The sequence below is a fragment of the Prionailurus bengalensis genome, chromosome B3 (genome assembly GCF_016509475.1).
Source record: "Prionailurus bengalensis isolate Pbe53 chromosome B3, Fcat_Pben_1.1_paternal_pri, whole genome shotgun sequence".
NCBI classification, from domain to species: domain Eukaryota; kingdom Metazoa; phylum Chordata; class Mammalia; order Carnivora; family Felidae; genus Prionailurus; species Prionailurus bengalensis.
Genome location: NC_057355.1, coordinates 122,644,204 through 122,662,352, shown reverse-complemented (window position 1 = coordinate 122,662,352; position 18,149 = coordinate 122,644,204). Strand labels below are relative to the sequence as shown.

General features: G+C 50.0%; 1 protein-coding gene across 6 annotated transcripts in view; it reads right to left on the bottom strand.

Annotated features, from left to right (window-relative positions):
• TMEM63C (transmembrane protein 63C) overlaps window positions 1-18,149 on the bottom strand; it is a 127,024-nt gene that overhangs the window by 40,187 nt on the left and 68,688 nt on the right. For all 6 annotated transcript variants that reach the window (XR_006293447.1, XM_043556709.1, XM_043556710.1 and 3 more), the window contains exon 2: window positions 12,618-12,761. The gene's annotated coding sequence lies outside the window, so the exon portion shown is untranslated. The remainder of the gene's footprint in view (window positions 1-12,617; window positions 12,762-18,149) is intronic.

Here is an 18,149-nt window from a genome sequence, read left to right as displayed (position 1 = left end):
TGGATTTTGACAAAGTCCAGTTTATCAAACGTTCTTTTATGGAGCGTGCTTTGGGGATGGTGATAGTGTCTAGGAAATCTTTGCCTACTCCTATGTTTTCTCCTAAAAATCTTATAGTTTTAGCTCTGACACTGAAGTCTGTGGTCCATTTTGAGTTAAAGTTTGCAGAGGCTGTGACATAAGCGTCTAAGTTCATCTTTTGGCGAGTGGCTATGCACTTGCCCAGCACCCTTTGCTGGATCTCATCTTTAAAACGAGGGGAACAGCTGGGAAGCCCCTGTCAGGGCTGTCTGGGGGACTGGAACCAGGGCAGGGATGTGCAAGTGCTTGGTGACCAGCAGCACAGCCAGAAGGACGTGTGACTTTTATTTGGTTAATACCGTACATGATGAGGGAAGGGGGTGGGCCCGGGCTGGGAAGAGCTCTGCCTTCCATCTGGCTCTAAGGAGGTTTGAGTCCTGGATGCTGCTCTTTTCCACTTAACTCCTACACACTCATTTTCTCTCCTTCCAAAAGCACCCCCCTTCCTCCCTCCCTCCTCCTCCCTTCCTTCCTTCCACAAAGAAGGGCTGAGTACCTACCATGCACCAGCCATCATGCGAGGCCCTGGGGGCCTGGCAGTTCCGTTTCCCACCAATATGAGTCTCCCAGACTCACTGGGGAGACCTGTAAGCATGCCAGGCACGAGCCACCACACACTCTGGCACACTTTGATAACCCAGGTAAAGGGGGTCATGGGGAGGGCCCACCTTGAGCGGTCAGAGAAGCCTTCTGCAAGGAAGTCACCTCTGAGCTGAGATGCGAGGGATTTGACTCAGCAGTGTGGTGGGGAGCATGGACAGAGGGAACCATGTTGTCCAAGAGCCAGAGGGGGGACAGAGCATGGTGTTTGGGGAATGTGAAAATGAGTACTCATGGCTCGAGTGCAGGATGGATCACTGGTTTATGCTTTCATTTGTTCATTTGTTCGTTCAACAACAATTCGTGGCAAATCTACTCTTCCCAGGAAGTACAAACACAAGTTCCTCTTCAGGGGGTTCCCAGTCTTTGGGGTTTGGGGAGACGACTGCTGTTGGGAGAGGCATGGCCCAGCTGCCGTTCTGCCTAGGAGGGCCTCCAGACACAAGGTCCGAGCCTCTAACCTGGAGTGGGATGCAGTCCATCGGCAGGGTTGGGCAGGTGCAGCCTGCAGGAAGGTGAGGCAGGTGAAGGAAGGAGGTGAGGAAGGAGGTGAGGAAACAGAAGAGAGAAGAGAGCCTCGCCCCCATCTCAGCACCTTCCTCAGCTTCCTCAGCAGCAAGCAGAGGCAGTGTCATGGAAACCCAGAGCATCGTCCTGCCTTTTGTCCTCACCCCTAAACCACGACGGGACCTCCTTTCTGGAGAGGTTTCCTTCTTCCTTCTTTCTAGCTCTTGGGTGTGAAGAAGAGGGGTAGAGAGCTTTCTAGAGACCAAAGTAGCAGCAGTGGGAAGAATGCAACTTGAAATCTGAGGGTTATAAGGGAACACAGAACAGGGGTACCCACTTGCCCGGTGCAGGGGCATCAGGGAATTTCTCTTCGGGCATGGATTTTAGGGAGGCATGAACACAGGGAGGTTATTCAGGGCGGTGGGAAGAAGTGGACTGTCTGCAGCCAGACTGTCTGGGCTTAAATCCCAGGTCCACCCCTGTTCGCTGTGTGACCACGGACAGTGACCTCAGCTCTCTGGGTCTTAGTTTCCACCTCTGGAAAGCGGGGATAATAGCACTGCCTCACAAGGTTGTTGTGAACACGGAATGAGTTAACTCACACAAGCCCCTTTGCAAATGCTTGAGAAGCAGTGCCATTAGCCAGTACTACTGTCACTGGCACCATGTCATCTGCGACGTGCTGGTGAAGGGCCCAGACTGGACCATTCCTGGTCTCCTCCCGTCTCCTCTGTTCCGGAACAGACCAGGGGAGGACTGTCCAAGACCCCACAAACTGCAGCCTGGAGGCTGCTGCCTCTGTTCTTCTTATGCATGAAAAACGAATGTCAGCCTGGCTTTTTGGGCCAAGGAGGGGCAGTGAGTGACGGTGGGGATGCCGGCTGGGGGGTCAGGATCCTCAGTCCCCTCCTCAGCTGCACATCTTATCTGATGGGGAAGTGTGTGGCCTTCCTCCCCTCCCATTTCTCCCCGTCCTGGCCTCTAGTGGCAGAAGCTGGAGGCTGGGCAGTCCCAGGCCGCAGGCGAGGTTTGCTTGGGGAAGTGGGCAAAAGCTTCAAAAAGAACGAGCTCTGTCTTTATTAGTCAGTCCCCTGGTCTGGCGCTCACCTCCTTCCTTCCAGACCTGGCCTGGCTTCAGCTACTGCTGTCCTAACCAGCCAGGCCAGCAGGCCAGGCCCTCCTCATCTCAAGGCCAAGTCTTCTGTGTGAGGAGCCCAGATCCCACAGCTAGGGCAGCCCAGGAAGCCCTCGGTGTGTGTGGGAGGGGCACGATCTTATTAATAGCTAACATTTATGGAGCACTTACTATAGGAGAAATACTTCCCATTTAAGTATGTAGCTCTCACAAGTACCTAAGGGTACTAAAATCATCCCCTGATGAGAGGACAATTAAGGCCCAGACAGGTGAAATCACTTGCCTAAGGTCATGGTGCTAGTAAGTGGCATGCCACCTTCTCTCTTGCCACCACAGGTCCTTTGCACATGCTAGACCTTCCACCTGGAATGTTCCTCCCTCCCACTAGTTAACTCATTTTCCCCTGGTTAATTGCAGCTCGGTTTTTGCCTCCGTAGGGAAGAACCCCAGACCAGGTGAAGCCCCCACATTCCATGCCTCAGAGCATCTTGGGTCACAGACACAGTATGACATTTAAGAGTGGGTCCCAAATCCTGTCTCTGCTATTTATAAGCTCCATGTCCTTGGGCAAATATCTCAGCTTCCCTGTGCCTCGGTTTCCTTATCTGTAACATGGAGATGTTAATAGCATCTACCTTATTGGCTGGGTGTTAGGTATGAACCAATTCACATAAAACACTTAGAACGGTACTGCTATACAGCAATGGCTCAATACAGTTAAGTATTATTTTCCTTGTTTGAACCTAGTACATTTGACGTTCATTTACAAGATGACGTACTAAATGACTGGCTCCACCAGTGGATGCAAAGCTCCTTAATGGCTACGTTGCTTAGTATTTTCTCTGCTGTGCTGGTTAGAGCTTGGTGCTTTACAAATATTTGTGGAAAAGGGGCCCCTGGGTGGCTCAGTCGGTTAAGCGTCCGACTTTGGCTCGGGTCATGATCTTGCGGTTCATGGGTTTGTGGGTTTGAGCCCAGTGTCGGGCTCTGTGCTGACAGCTCGGAGCCTGGAGCCTGCTGCGGATTCTGTGTCTCCCTCTCTCTCCGCCCCTCCCCACTCGTGCTCTGTCTCTCTGCAAATATTTGTGGAAGAAAGGAATGACTGGCAGCAGGCTGGGGTGGGTCTCACTTGGCCCCCCAATCCCCAACCCAGAGTGTCTGGCTGGAGGGGCTCCTACAAATTCTCGAATCTAAGCCCTTCCTCCCACAGATGAGCAGAGGTTTGCTGCAGTCGAGTATGTCCTTGGCCTCCAGTCTCACAGGGCTGGGTGGCCCCTGGCCACCCCATCCCCCCTGGAGCTCAGCTCAATCAGTAGATTGAGGGCACGGTGAGATCTCAGGCTGAGCAGCCACACACACACACACACACACACACACACACACCTGGCACATCTCTTATCTGAGTGTTGTGGAGCGAACACATTCCCTCCACAAGCTGCAGGCTTCACTTCGACCCTGATTTACTGCCGTAATTCCTGTCTCTGTGGTAACAAGCGGGACTGAGCCTTCGGCTAGCAAAGACTGGGCAAAGGGCTCGTCGTCGTCAGGCCAGCACTGTTGTTCTCTCCCCAGCCTCCTGCCCGCTGGATTTTTCTGAGGGAGTCCTGAGTGGGCTGGGAGGGGAAGGCTCCAGAGGGGAGGCACAGCCCCAGTTAGAGCAGGATGAAGGTGCTAACAGCAGGAGCTAACAGGCAGGAGGCACTGTTGGGTGCCATCCCCCTCAGCTCCTGCTGCTGCTAGGACGGCCTCTGGTGGACCGTGCCACATGCTGGGGAGACAGAGGGGCTGAGCCCCAGCCCATGCACACCCAACCCACTGTCGATGACTGGTCAATGTGTAACTAGAACCAGCCTTGACTGGACACCTGCCCTGTGCCCCCACTGGGCTAGGAAGTGGGGAGGAAAGCTAAACTACAATAGACCTGGCGTCAGTGAGCATTCCATGGTCCTGGCCTCAGTGAGCGTTCCATGGACCTGGCCTAGTGAGCGGTCCGTGGTCCTGGCCTCAGTAAGCGGACCGTGGTCCTGGCCTCAGTGAGTGTTCCGTGGTCCTGGCCTCAGTGAGCATTCTGTGGTCCTGGGCTCAGTGAGCGTGCCATAGACCTGGCCTAGTGAGCAGTCCGTGGTCCTGGCCTCAGTGAGTGTTCCATGGACCTGGCCTAGTGAGCAGTCCATGGTCCTGGCCTCAGTGAGCGTTCCATGGACCTGGCCTAGTGAGTGTTCCATGGTCCTGGCCTCAGTGAGCGTTCCGTGGTCCTGGCCTCAGTGAGCATTCCATGGTCCTGGCCTAGTGAGCAGTCCGTGGTCCTGGCCTCAGAGTTCCATGGTCCTGGCCTCTGTGACAGTTCCATGGTCCTGGCCTCAGTGAGAGTTCTGTGGTCCTGGCCTCAGTGAGCATTCCATGGTCCTGGCCTCAGTGACCGTTCCGTGGTCCTGGCCTCAGTGAGCGTTCTGTGGTTCTGGCCTCAGTGAGCATTCCGTGGTCCTGGCCTAGTGAGCAGTCCGTGGTCCTGGCCTCAGTGAGTGTTCCATGGACCTGGCCTAGTGAGCGTTTAATGATCTTGGCCTCAGTGAGCATTCCGTGGTCCTGGCCTCAGTGAGTATTCCATGGTCCTGGCCTCTGTGACAGTTCCATGGACCTGGCCTCAGTGAGCGTTCTGTGGTCCTGGCCTCAGTGAGCGTTCTGTGGTCCTGGCCTAGTGAGCGGTCCGTGGTCCTGGCCTCAGTAAGCATTCCGTGGTCCTGGCCTCTGTGACAGTTCCATGGACCTGGCCTCAGTGAGCGTTCTGTGGTCCTGGCCTAGTGAGCGGTCCGTGGTCCTGGCCTCAGTAAGCATTCCGTGGTCCTGGCCTCAGTGAGCGTTCCGTGGTCCTGGCCTAGTGAGCAGTCTGTGGTCATGGCCTAGTGAGAGTTCCATGGTCCTGGCCTCAGTGAGTGTTCCGTGGTCCCGGCCTAGTGAGCAGTCCGTGGTCCTGGCCTCAGAGTTCCATGGTCCTGGCCTCTGTGACAGTTCCATGGACCTGGCCTCAGTGAGAGTTCCATGGTCCTGGCCTCAGTGAGCGTTCCATGGTCCTGGCCTCAGTGAGCGTTCCATGGTCCTGGCCACAGTGAGCGTTCCATGGTCCTGGCCTCAGTGAGTGTTCCGTGGTCCTGGCCTCAGTGAGCATTCCATGGTCCTGGCCTCAGTGAGTGTTCCATGGACCTGGCCTCAGTGACTGTTCCGTGGTCCTGGCCTCAGTGAGTGTTCCGTGGTCCTGGCCTAGTGAGAGTTCCATGGACCTGGCCACAGTGAGTGTTCGTTCCATCAGGTGGGAGAGGCCCCAAAACATGAAAGCAGGTAATCGGAATAAAGAGTAACAGATGCTCTATTGAGCGAAGAAAACAAGACACGGACGATGGCGCAGGGAAAACGCCACCCCCTTGCACCTCTGCCTGGTCTCTGGAAGGAGACCCAGGACACACTTAAGTGGTTGCCTTCTGGGAAGGAAACTAGGTGGGGGCTGAAGCCTCCTGAGGAAGACTTACTTTCATTATATTTTCTTTTTCGTTTTTGAATGTTGTACTGGGCACACCTAACCAAGCAAAACGAACAAACAAAAACCAAACCAAGATGAAAAGCCGTGCCAGGATAAGTGCCATAGCAGGGTGTGACCCGCATTGTGCTGGTTCCAGAGGCGGGGACTCTAACATCGAGGACTCTTCTCCCCTCAGGATCCAAGGGTTCTCATCTGCCAGGGCTCTGTGTGTGTGTGTGTGTGTGTGCGTGCGTGTGTGTGTGTGTGTCTCCATACCTGTGCATTTGGGAATGTGTGAATGCACTGGATTGAATTCCTGTCCACTTGGAGCCACAGAATATGACCTTATTTGGAAATAGGGTCTCTGTGGATAGAACTAGTTAAAGTGAAGTCGTACTAGATTAGGGTGGGCCATAAGGCCACCTCCTGGTGTCCCCATACGAAGTCTTCATGGAGACACAGACAAGACAGCCACGAGAACACAGGCCAAGACAGAGACATGAAACCATACAAGTCAAGGTGCAGGGGTGCTGGCCACTCCCACAAGCAGAAGCGGCCAGGGAGGCTTCCCCCCAAGAGCCTGCAGGAGGGCACAGCCCCTGCCAGCACACTGGATGTCACCCTTCCGGCCTCCAGAACTCTGAGAAAATGAACGTCTGTGGTTTGTGGCCGCAGGGTCTGGGGTAATTTGCTACAGCTGCCCTCGGAATGGATCCAGTGGACCTACGCATTTATGTTTGTGTATTTTGAGGTGTATCGGCGTATTGTGTGTGTGCATCTGCGTAGGGGGAGTGGCATTTGGGTGTGCTTGGGAATGTGTTTATGACTATTTGGGTTTTGTGTGTTTGTGTGTGCTTTGGGGAGCATGCATGTTTATGTATTTGTATGTGGGCATGCTGAGTTGTGTATGTGTGTGTGCATGTGTGTTGGGGGAGGGGGAGAGAACTCATGGATGTAGCCAATGCTCTCTAGGGTCTTTCTTAGCCCTAATATTCCAGAAGTCTGCCCTGAATTTTGCTACAGGGGCTGGCCTCGAAGGGCTGCTGGTCAATGGCAGTGGGGAGGGCCTAGCACCAAGACCCGGTTGGACCCATTCTGGTCTAGTGCCGCTTGGGAAAGGAGAGGTCCGTGGGGACAGTGTTCTCCCCCGTACCTGCCCTGTCAGCAAAAGGGTCTCAAGCTCAGGAGCGTGGGATCAGCAGGAGCTATGTCCTGGGGACCTAGCCGGCAGCTTTCTTGGAAGCCTTCAGCAGAGCAGAGACCCCCGAGACCCTACCTCCTATGGACCTGAGTTACTCTGAAACATGAGAGTGGTTCTCACACTCTGGTGCCTCAGCATCACCTGGAGGGCTTGTTTCCCGCAGATGCTGCCTCCCTGCCCGAGTTTCTGATGTGGCAGGTCTGGGGTGGAGTCTAGAAGTTCCTGGGTTCCTGGGTGATGCTGACATTGCTGAATGGGGCTTCGAGGATCACTGCACTGGGCCATGGGACACGGGGCAGGGTGGTCTTCAGCCTCCTCACCCTACCCCCAGGCCTCGGTGTGGGCATCCTGGTCTTTCAGGACAGGCCCTGTAAAAGTCAGGCCTGGAAGGCACAATCCTATTCTCTCAGTCCGTCTCTCCCAGCTGTCTGTCACTCATGAAACCATTCATTCAGCAAAATAATGGGCCAGACTGTTCCTTGCATTCAAGGTGCTTATAGTCAAAGCACAAGATTCTAGTGGGTACAAAGACCCCAAAGAAACTGTGACAGGTCTGCATAAGTGCACTCCAGAGGCCTGGTGAAGGGGTGCCGGGAGCACAGAGGAGGAGCCCTGGACAATCCAGAAAGGCTGCCTGGAGGTGGTGCTGGCCAAGGCGGCTCTTCAAAGTCGGACAGCAGTAGTCACGTGAATTGAGGGCTTACTGCCAGATGTTGTGCTCAGAGGCTGTAAGTGTGGGCTCTTTTAATCCTCACAACTCCAAGGTGGGAACTACTGTCACTAAAGAGAGATTTGAGTCCAGCAGCCACATTCCTAACCTTGGGTGCACATGGGGCTTCTGCCCCAGAGTTGGAGCTGGGGTTACAGCCACGGGAATGCCTTCCTGAGGGCACACGACATTCCTGGAGGAGACCAGGAATACACAAAAGTGGAGAGAAAGGTGGGCTTGGATTACGTTAGGACTGTCCCCTGAGGGAGTTCAGGTCCCCATATAGAAACGCACCACCCCTTGGGGCGGCAGAGATGGGAGGGACACCCAGCTCTGTTCCCATCTGTCTAAATAGGGCAGGAGCCAAGCTGGCTGCTGGCAGGGGTGGTGGTAGGGGGGGCGGGGGGAGGCGGTGGTGGCAGGGGGAGGGGGTTGGAGAGAGGTAGAGGGAGAGCCCAGAGCGCAGCTGCTCCAGCCACGGCGGGGAGCCAGATGGCAGAGGCTGCAGGGCTGGCTCACGTGGCTTCACGGGACCTGTGGGACAGAGAGGGCCCAGGGCACAAGTGGCCTGAGGATGACGGTGCTGCTGTAGTGGGGGCTCTCTGGTTACAGATTTGACCATGATGAGGGCCAGCCCTGGAGAGTGGCTGAGGAGTGACAGGCTGGAGCAGCCTCCGTGACATAGGGTGGTCCCCGTACTCCGGCCCCCAAGCAATCTCTGAGAGGGGTCCTGGCCTCCTCAACCAGAGCATAAACTCCCAGGCCACGGGCCAGCCTCATCGTGACCTGGCTCCTGCCTCTTGGACAGGGCAGTCAAGAAAGTCACTCTGATCCTCACTGAATGAGGACTCAAAGAGCTCCTTGAATTCAGAGGATAGAACCAGAGGAAATGAGCCCCAGCCGTGGTAAGACGTATCCTAGTTAGACACCAGGAAACACTGGTCTGGGATGCTGAAGGGGGTAGTAGCTATTTCTGGGGAAGAAAAAACCCACCCTCTGTCTCTTGACAACCTGCCTCAACTAGAAGAAACATGGCGGGGAACCTCTGTCACGTTTCTTCACTAGTACCTCCATCCTGTCTCACCTACATTTCGGTTCCCTCTTTCCTTTCCTGCTCGTCTCCCTCTTCTGCCTTCTTTGTGTGAGTGGGACAACCCCCGACCCCCACGACCACTTGTCCCAGTATTTCTGGGGACCTTTGAGCTTGGCCATACTCAATTCAGCCAATGTTTGCTGAGCCCCACACCTGCCTCATGGAAAGATCACATAGTTAAACCAATGCCTATACCAAAGGCAGAGAGTAACGGCCATGAGAAAGGTAAAGCCAAGGTAATGGGGCTCAGAGACCACAGCTCCCCAGGGTCAGGGAAGTCTTCAGAGAGGCAGCAGGCTAACAGGAACCATTGAGACAGGGGCATTTGGGGCAGAGAGAACAGATGAGTGATGGAGAGAAGCAGAGAGTGGAATATTCCAGAAACGGCAGGTAGACTAGGCTGCAGAGGTGGGGTGAGCAGGGTCTGGTGAGATAAAAGGAAGGTCGTGAATTTCAGAATGAATGATTTGTACTTAATTGCGTAGGCAATAGGAAACTATTGAAGGTTTCAGAGGAAGGGCATGACATTATCTGGGCTGGGACTAGAAGGGTTTCTAGATTTAGCTCCTATCCTGGGATCTCGTGAAGGGCACTTGGCCCCGATTCTGAGCTCACGGGCTTCTCAGAGGTTCCCGAGGGGAGCAGACAATCGGCGTCTCCAATGTCACCTTTTTGGTGAGGCCTGTCCTGATGACCGTATTTAATAATCAAACTCCCCACGCCCTCCCATCCCCTCTCCTCCCCTGTTTTTTCCACTGGATTTATCTCCTACCACCCTTTGCCCATAGTTTATGCTGTTTATTGTCTGTCCTCGCCCTCATTAGAATGAAGGCCCCATGAGGGCAGGGTCTATGTCTATCTGTCTTGCTGCTGAATATTCCAGTGTTTAGCATACCGCTTGGAATCCCAACAAATTCATTCACTTGTTGAATGAATAAAGCCAAACACGCCTCCGTGCAGGAACCAGCATGGTCTACTGTGTTCCCTCTCTGTCACTTCACTCCTGGCTTCCTGAGCGTGGAAGCACCGGCGTGGAAAATCTCTGCGAAAGCCAGACAGAGCTCTGCTTCTTCTCCACCGGGCCTCGCGCCCTTGCCAGGATTCGGAGATTTGGACTGTTCTCTCTCCCCTCCCTTGCCAAAGACACCACCGCTTTTCTTCATCTTAGAGTGGAGGCCAAGCGAGGAGATTTTCAACTAAGGAAAGTGAGAGGCTTGCAGGACGGAGGCAGCTGCACCTGGCAGCTTGGAAGAACACCTCTGACGGACGGAGCAAAATGACCACAAGTTACAGGGTGCCCCGCCCCATGTAGGCACTGTACAGGTGCCTCCTGGGCACTTTGATCCATTTTGGCCTCCCATCAATCCAATGGAACGGGTACTGTTCTCCCGTTTTATAGATGGAAAAATAGAGGCTCAGAGAAGCTAACTGACATGGCCAAGGTCTCCCCACCCAGTGAGGAGCCCGGTTTTGGACATGAGTCTGTCCTACTTCAACCCGGTGCCCGCTCCTCTGTGGCACGAGCCTCTCTTCTGCCAGGGAAGCAGTGAGGTGCAGGATGGGGGGCTTGCCAGGTTTCCTGACCAAGGTGCCATGTCGCGGGTGGTTTCTGCTGGCCTTGGGCTTCCCACCTGAGCTATGGGAGCTGAGGTTCTGGCCACTTCCCAGGGATGGATGAGGACAAAGATGTCGCGTCTGCCACCTGGCTGGAACTCATCCGAGTGTGAGTTGTAACTGCGGTCACTGCCTGCTCTGGCCTGTGGCGGGGCATCCCCTCCTCACTCTGACATGTACCAGGAGGGCTGGAGCCCGAATGGCGCCCCCTGCACGTGAGGCCCCCGCAGCTCCGGGGGAAACCAAATCTGCCCCCTGGGCAGATGCAGCAACAGGCAACCAGGGCTGCTCCTGCCAGGGCACGACGGGGGAGGCAGAAGAGCCTGGATCAAGCCCCCAGCTGTGGGGCTGCCAGGGGCTGTGCTTCCATTCCTTAGGGACTCAGTTCACCCACCTTGAGGGTGGAAACCCTCTCTCTCAGCAAACACTACTGATTCCTTATTATGTGCAAGGAAAACAGTAAAGCTTCTGCTTTTGAGGCCCTTAAAGGACAGGTTAGACACAGTCACTGAATGGGCAATGGGGAGCCATGGTGGTTTTGGAGCAGGGCAGAGAGATGACTACTTTGCTTTAGGGAGGTTAATCAGGAAGCAGAGTGTGGCTTTTGTAATGACCAGGGCTAACATGGGTCAGCACTCACTGAGTGCTGGAGGTTGTTCCAAGCACTTTACAGATATTAATTTTAATCTCTACTTCACCCTAGGGGACTGCTGGTATCCCCATTTCACAGATGAAAAGACTGGCGTACACAGAGATCACAAAGCTAGTAGGTGGTGGCATTGGGACCTGTGCCCTCCTTGCTGCCGAGCCTGTGCTCTCCACCACAATTCGATGCTGCCTCTCGGGGCAATCTAGACCAGGCGGACCAGGGTCCAGTGCGGGCTGGGGGTGCGCATGGCCAGAAAGATGGACGTGAACTACTCGCCTGTGGCTAAGACTCCTTGACTTGGAGAGCTCTCACAGGCCGGGCCAGGAAATTATAAGGGAGATGTGAACATCAAGCACTTTGATCGGCACAGAAAAGAACTCTATGATCACTTTTATTGATAATGGCAACAATCACAGTGTTCTTGGCCAATAGCTTACACAGCGGTTAACTTCTTTGGTAGAAAAGAGATTTTAGAGACTCTCAGAGAGATCTTATCACTGTGAGAGCCTGTCTTGACTACCCAATCCCTTCTTGATTTGATTGATTGATTGATTGATGTTTATTTATTTTTGAGAGAGAGCTAGAGCACACACAGGGGAGGGGCAGAGAGGGAGACACAGAATCTAAAGTAGGCTCCAGGCTCTGAGCTGTCAGCACAGAGTCTGACATGGGGCTTGAACCCACAGACCGTGAGATCATGACCTGAGTCACCCAGGCACCCCCCTTCTTGATTTTATTAACTTACTTAAACTAGGGAGAAAGCCTCACTGCGATGCTAACTTGGCTTTAATGCCCTCTGCTTGGGATGTCTGATCACTGCCAGTGTCCCTGTCACAAAGGGGGATGAGTTGCTATGAGTCACTGGGTAGGTGGAAGGAGGGGAAAGGACCAGGGGTCCTCCTGGCTGAGGCTGGGCAGGGAGGAAGGGGCTGAACCACGAAGGGCTGCCTGAGACCCAAGGGCTTTCGGTGCTGTTTTGACGAGATTACAGCTGGTTCATAGACATGTTCAACTACAACATTGTCAACAACACTATTGATATTATGCTTGAGAAGTTAAAAAGAGACTGAGGTTGGATTATATCACTAAGATCCCTTCCAGTTCTAAGAGTCTATGGAGATACCATCTGTCCCAATCCCTGTGTCTGGCTGCGTTCTAGGCCTGTCCCAAACCAGGCTCAGCTGGGCAGGAGCCAGTCGAGACCCAGCTAAGGGTTCAGAGTGGGTGTTTCTTCAGGCAGGGGACATCCTACCAGAGCCAGAGTAGCCTTTGGCCCCCTTCCCAGGCTTTGGGAGTCGAGTTACCTGGGGCAGTGTCCTTTGGAGAGCGGACTGGGCTTTCCTGTACCTCTTTCAGGTTGTGGGTTTAGGAGGGTTTAGGGAGAACCTTCACCCAAGCACTGACTGGAAAGCCACAGGCCATGGGCAGTGGGGTGGTCACATTTCTTGAGCCTGAGAGAGAGTTGGCATGAGGGTCTTAGCACTGCTGGGTGGGATGGCTGCAAGGGCACCTACCTGGACCAGCAGGTGAGGTTTGTGGCTCAGGCAGATGGGTGGTTCACTGGCCCTCCCTCCTCTTGATCGGTCCTCAGGTGCTTCTGAGCGGCCCAGCCTTGTCCCTGCTCAGCTCCTGACAACGAAGGTGGTTCCTCCAAGGCTCTGTGGCATAGGGACAACAAAGCACTCTCAGGTCTCCCCAGCCTCCCCAAGCCAAGCACCCTCACCCAACATGCTCGTCAGCATCTTCTCATGAGGCCTGCCTCAAGGGAGTTCTCCTGGAGCGAGGGGCACCGCAGATGAAGCCATGACCCCCCAGTCTGCCCTATCTCCACATCCAGCTGCCCATCCCTGAGGTGGGTGAGCCAGGAGCCACCCTTCATCCCAGGTGAGCATGAGCCTGGGGATGCACTGTTCTAGGAGTCCAAGCACCGAGGTCCCCTCTGCCACTTCCCTCCTGGTGACTTAGAGCACCCCCACTTTCCCACACGGGGGCCTTCAGCCTAGATACCCAGACACCGCCAGCAGCGCTGAGCTGGGGAGCTCAGGGGGGCCCATAAGCAGCAGGGGATTTCAAGTAGCATCGTAGGAGTCCCAGCTCGGCCCCCAGCCAGGGGCCCTGGGCAGCTGCTGAAACCTCACTAGGCCTCATTTCCTTTGGCGACATCTCTTCAGCCCTTCCAGATTTAAAATTACAGATGTAACAAGAGGGGACCCACCGAGAAACAAATTTAAAGAGATAGTTCAGGGTGAGGCATTTAAATGGTATTCTCCCTTTCTAATTGCTTTCTTTTCCTTTTTAAATTCTGAAAATAACACGGTTGTAGGGGAAAAAAAAAATCAAATGCACCATGAAACCTCCCCCTGCGACCCCAAACCCCTGCTCCACTTCCAAACAGAGCCACACTTCCTGCTGTGCATTTCTGCAAAAATGTTCCCATAAATAATGGCAAATACATATGTATGCCTGCCTCTTTATTTTAAACTCAGCCAGGAACATATTTCCAGTACTCTGCTTTGTTAACATACACCACACGTCCCCACATACCAGCACAGACAGAGCCTTCATTTTTGCGGCAGCTCATGCCTTCCGCTGAAAAATGCACTTATAATTTATGTGAATCCATCCTCGTCGATGGATGCTTAGGTTGTTTCTACCTTTCTGCCGCGCAAAGCTGCAAAAAACGTCTTTGGTTATGATCGTCGTGCACGTGTGTGAGGTTAGCTGGAGGATAAATCCCCAGGGGTAAGGAGCCGAAGGTTTAGGTGGGCCTGAAATTCTGAGAGGTGTTTCCAAATTGTCTTCCAAAGAGGATGAGCCAGTTTGAACTGCCCAGCCACGCACGAGAGTGCCTGTTGCCTCCAACCTCGACAACACTGTGCGTTACCAAGGTTTTAAAGTTTGCCAGGGTGAGTGTTGAAAAATGGTTATCGTTTCGGTGTGTAATTCTTTAATTATCAGAAAGGGCAGACATTATCTTCATGTTTATTGATTAACTCGCCTTTGCATTTTTCTGTGAACTGCCTATGTCCTTTCCAATTTATCTTACTGATTTTTAAAAGGTTTTTCTAAACTAAGGCAATGAATTAACTTTTTGTCATGTGTATTGCAAACTGTCATATTCTTTTTCCTTTATTTATGCCATCTTTTGCACAAAATTTCAGATTTTTCTGTGGTGAAAAGTATTTCTCACTAGAGCATCCTAAGAATCATTTGCCCCTGTTTACCACTAGTACTGTTAGGGTTTTCTTTCTTTTTAATCTTTCCTTCTTTCTAATCTTTTTTTTTTTTTCTAGAATATATTTTGGTATAAGGAGTATAGCTTACTCCTTATAGGAGTAAGGCCTATAGGAGTATGGCCCAGCTTTATTTCTTTCCCCCAAGGGGCTAGATAGTTGTCCCAAAGTCACGTATGAATAATCTCTTCCCTCCCTCCACCCAGTCACCCTCTTTCTAAATTTAAAATCTCAATTTAACTATGTAGTAGGATGGATACAAAGAGCATGACCTCTGAGTCAAGTGCTGGTTCAAATTCTAGCTTCACTGGATCTAAGAGAAGTTACCTAACCTTCCCGTGCCTTGGTTTCCTCATCTGAAAATGGTAATAACAATAGCACCGTCTATTGTGAAGATTAAGTGAGTTATTTCAGGTAAAAGGTGCAGAAAAATGTGAGTATGCACTGTCTATGAGAGACTCACCTCAGCTAGCTGTAAGGACACACATGGGCCACAAGCAAAAGGATGGGGAATGACCCTGTATGCAAATGGTAACTGAAAAAGAGGAGGCGTGGCCATACTTCCATCAGACAAAGTAGACTAAGAGTCCAACACTGCAGCAAGACACAAAGAAGGATATTACATATTGATGTAAGGGTCCATTCTCCAGGAAGTTATAATAATTATAAATATATATGCATCTAACAGCAGAGCACCCAAATAGGTGAAGCAGACAGACAGAATGGAAGGGAGAAAGAGTAACTCAGTAACAGTAGGAGATTTTAATAAACCACTTTCAATACTGGGCAGAGCAACCAGACAGAAGATCAATAAGGAAACAGAGGACTTGAATATACACAACACTACAGACCAACTGGTCCCAGCACACAGGTGCAGGACACCCCACCCAACGGCTGCAGAACACACACTCTTCTTGAGTGCACAGACTGTGTCCCAGGACTGGTCACATGCTAGGCTACAGGTGAAGGGCGTCCTACTGTGCCTGGCACATGGGAACCACTTCGTGTCAGCGATTACTGTCATCCCTGCTGTCTATCAGACGTGCGTGGGTCTTTGTCTGGATAAACTTCTGTTCCATTGATCTGGGAGCCATGCCACCACTTGACAAATATTTATTACCATTGCCAGGCCCTATTCTAAGTGCTGGGGCACCAGGAGTGAACGGCAGTAGTAAGAATCTGCTCTTGCCACCTCTGCTTAGACTGACTTCTAATTATGTTTAGCACTTTTACTGATATTATAAATGCTTCTTTCCATCACATAAGACGCTAAAGTCTATATGTAATAGAGCTATACATTGTTGTCTTTAATATTTATTAGCCGTCATCTTACTATATTCTTTTATTATCTCTCCTAGTTTTTCAGTGGATGATCTTGTTCTTTTTTCCTTCAGGTGGTCAATCTCATCATCTACAGCTTTAATTGATAAATTGGCCTCCTTTTATAACTTTTATTTTCAAAATTTGTATTGGATTGTTTAATACTTCTAGAGAAGTATTAAAGAATGCTCAAGGTAATAGTGGTCCTTTTTCCCTTGTATGTGTGTATATCTGTACACACACACACACACACACACACACACGTACACATGCATAAAATTATGTTAAGGAATATCCATCTACTCCTATTAAATAAGAGTTAAAATTGAGACCTGGAGTAGCCCAAGCAATCTTGAAAAAAGAAAAACAAAACTGAAGTTATCACAATTGCACATTTCAAGTTATATTATAAAGCTAAAGTAATCAAAACAGTATGGGACTGGCACAAAAATAAACACATCCATCAATGGAATAGAACAGAAACCCCTAAAATAAACCCAAAATTATAAGGCCACTTAGACTTTGGCAAAGGAAAAGCGAATATCCAATGGTAAATGGTAGTCTCTTCAACAAATGGTGTTGGAAAAACCGGACAGCCACATGCAAAAGATTGAAACTGGACCACTTTCTTACACCATACACAAAAATAAATTCAAAATGGATTAGAGACCTGAAACCATAAAAATCCTTGAAGAGAGCACAGGCAGTAATTTCTCTGATATCAGCCGTAGCAACATTTTTCAAGATACATCTTTTGAGGCAAGGGAAATAAAAGCAAAAATAAACTGCTGGGACTACATCAAAGATAAAAAGGTTTTGCACAGTAAAGGAAACAACCAACAAAACTAAAAGGCAACCTACTGAAGATATTTGCAAATGACATATCCACTAAAGGGTTAGTATCCAAAATATATGAAGAACTCAATACCCCAAAAACAAATAATCAAATTTAAAAAATAGGTTAGAAGTCATGAACAGACATTTCTCCAAAGAAGACATACAGATGGCCAACAGACACATGAAAAGATGCTCAACATCACTCATCATCAGGGAAATGCAAATCAAAACTACACTAAGCTATTACCTCACACCTGTCAGAATGGCTAAAATCAACAATAGAGTGTTGGTGAGGATGTGGAGAAAAAGGAACCCTCTTGCATTGTTGGTGGGAATGCAATCTGGTGCAGCTACTGTGGAAAACAGTATGGAGGCTCCTCAAAAATTAAAAATAGAACTACCCTATTATTCAGTAATTGCATTACTTGGTATTTACCAAAACAAACAAACAAAAAACCCAAAAACACTAATTCAAAGGGATACATGTACCCCTATGTTTATTGCAGCGTTATTTGCAATAGCCAAACTATGCAAGCAGTCCAAGTGTCATCCATAGATAAATGGATAAAGAAGATGTGGTATATTTATATGTATACATATATCTGTGTTATATATATACCATTGCAATATATACCATTATATACAGTGTGTGTGTGTGTGTGTGTATATATGTATTCCATTATATATATTACATTGTGTATTTGTGTGTGTATATATACATATATAATAATATATATATAATACTATGTGTGTGTATACACACACACACACAATGGAATATTATTCAGCCATAAAAAGCATGAAATCTTGCCATTTGCAACGATGTGGATGGAGAGTATTATGCTAAGCTAAATAAATCAGTCAGCAAAAGACAAAATACTGTATGATCTCACTCATATGTGGAATTTAAGAAACAAAACAAATGAGCAAAAGGAAAAGGGAGACAAACCAAGAAACAGACTTTTAACTATAGAGAACAAACTGATGGTTATCAAAGGGGAGGTAGGTGGGGGGTGGGTGAAATAGAGAATGCAGATTAAAGAGCACACTTATATGATGAAATAAACTAAAATGAAAAAAAATAACATGATAAAAACACTTAAAAAGAAGAGTTACTATCAGGGACATATTTTGAATTTGTCATAAAATGCCTTTAAGGCCTTTTTAGCATTTATGGAGCTGTTTATGTAATTTTTCACCTCTTTTGACCTATTACTTTGTTTAAGATATTTGTTTGTGGTGTATTTGTTTTTTAAACATAACACTGTATGATCCTATTTGTTAATATTAATTTATGAATTTTGCACCAATATTCATAAATTCAATTTTTTCCAGTAATTTTTATCTTTTTCTGTGTTCTTTGTCAGTGTCACACTGGCTTCATAGAATAACTTGGAACCTCTTCTTCTCATGGTCTGGTATGGTTGGTCACCCTTAAATAATGTAGAATCATCCCTTTCTTGAAGGTTTGATAAACCTCAGGTTTTTGGGGGTGGGATTTTATGAAAACTCAGTTTTCTTCATGATTATTGGTCTGTTGAGGCTTTCTAGTTAGTTCTTCTGCTGGGGTCAAACTGGTGATTTATATTTTCTCAGAAAACTATCAGTTTCAGCTTGTTTTCAGCTGAATTTACATGTAGTCTAGGACAGTATCCC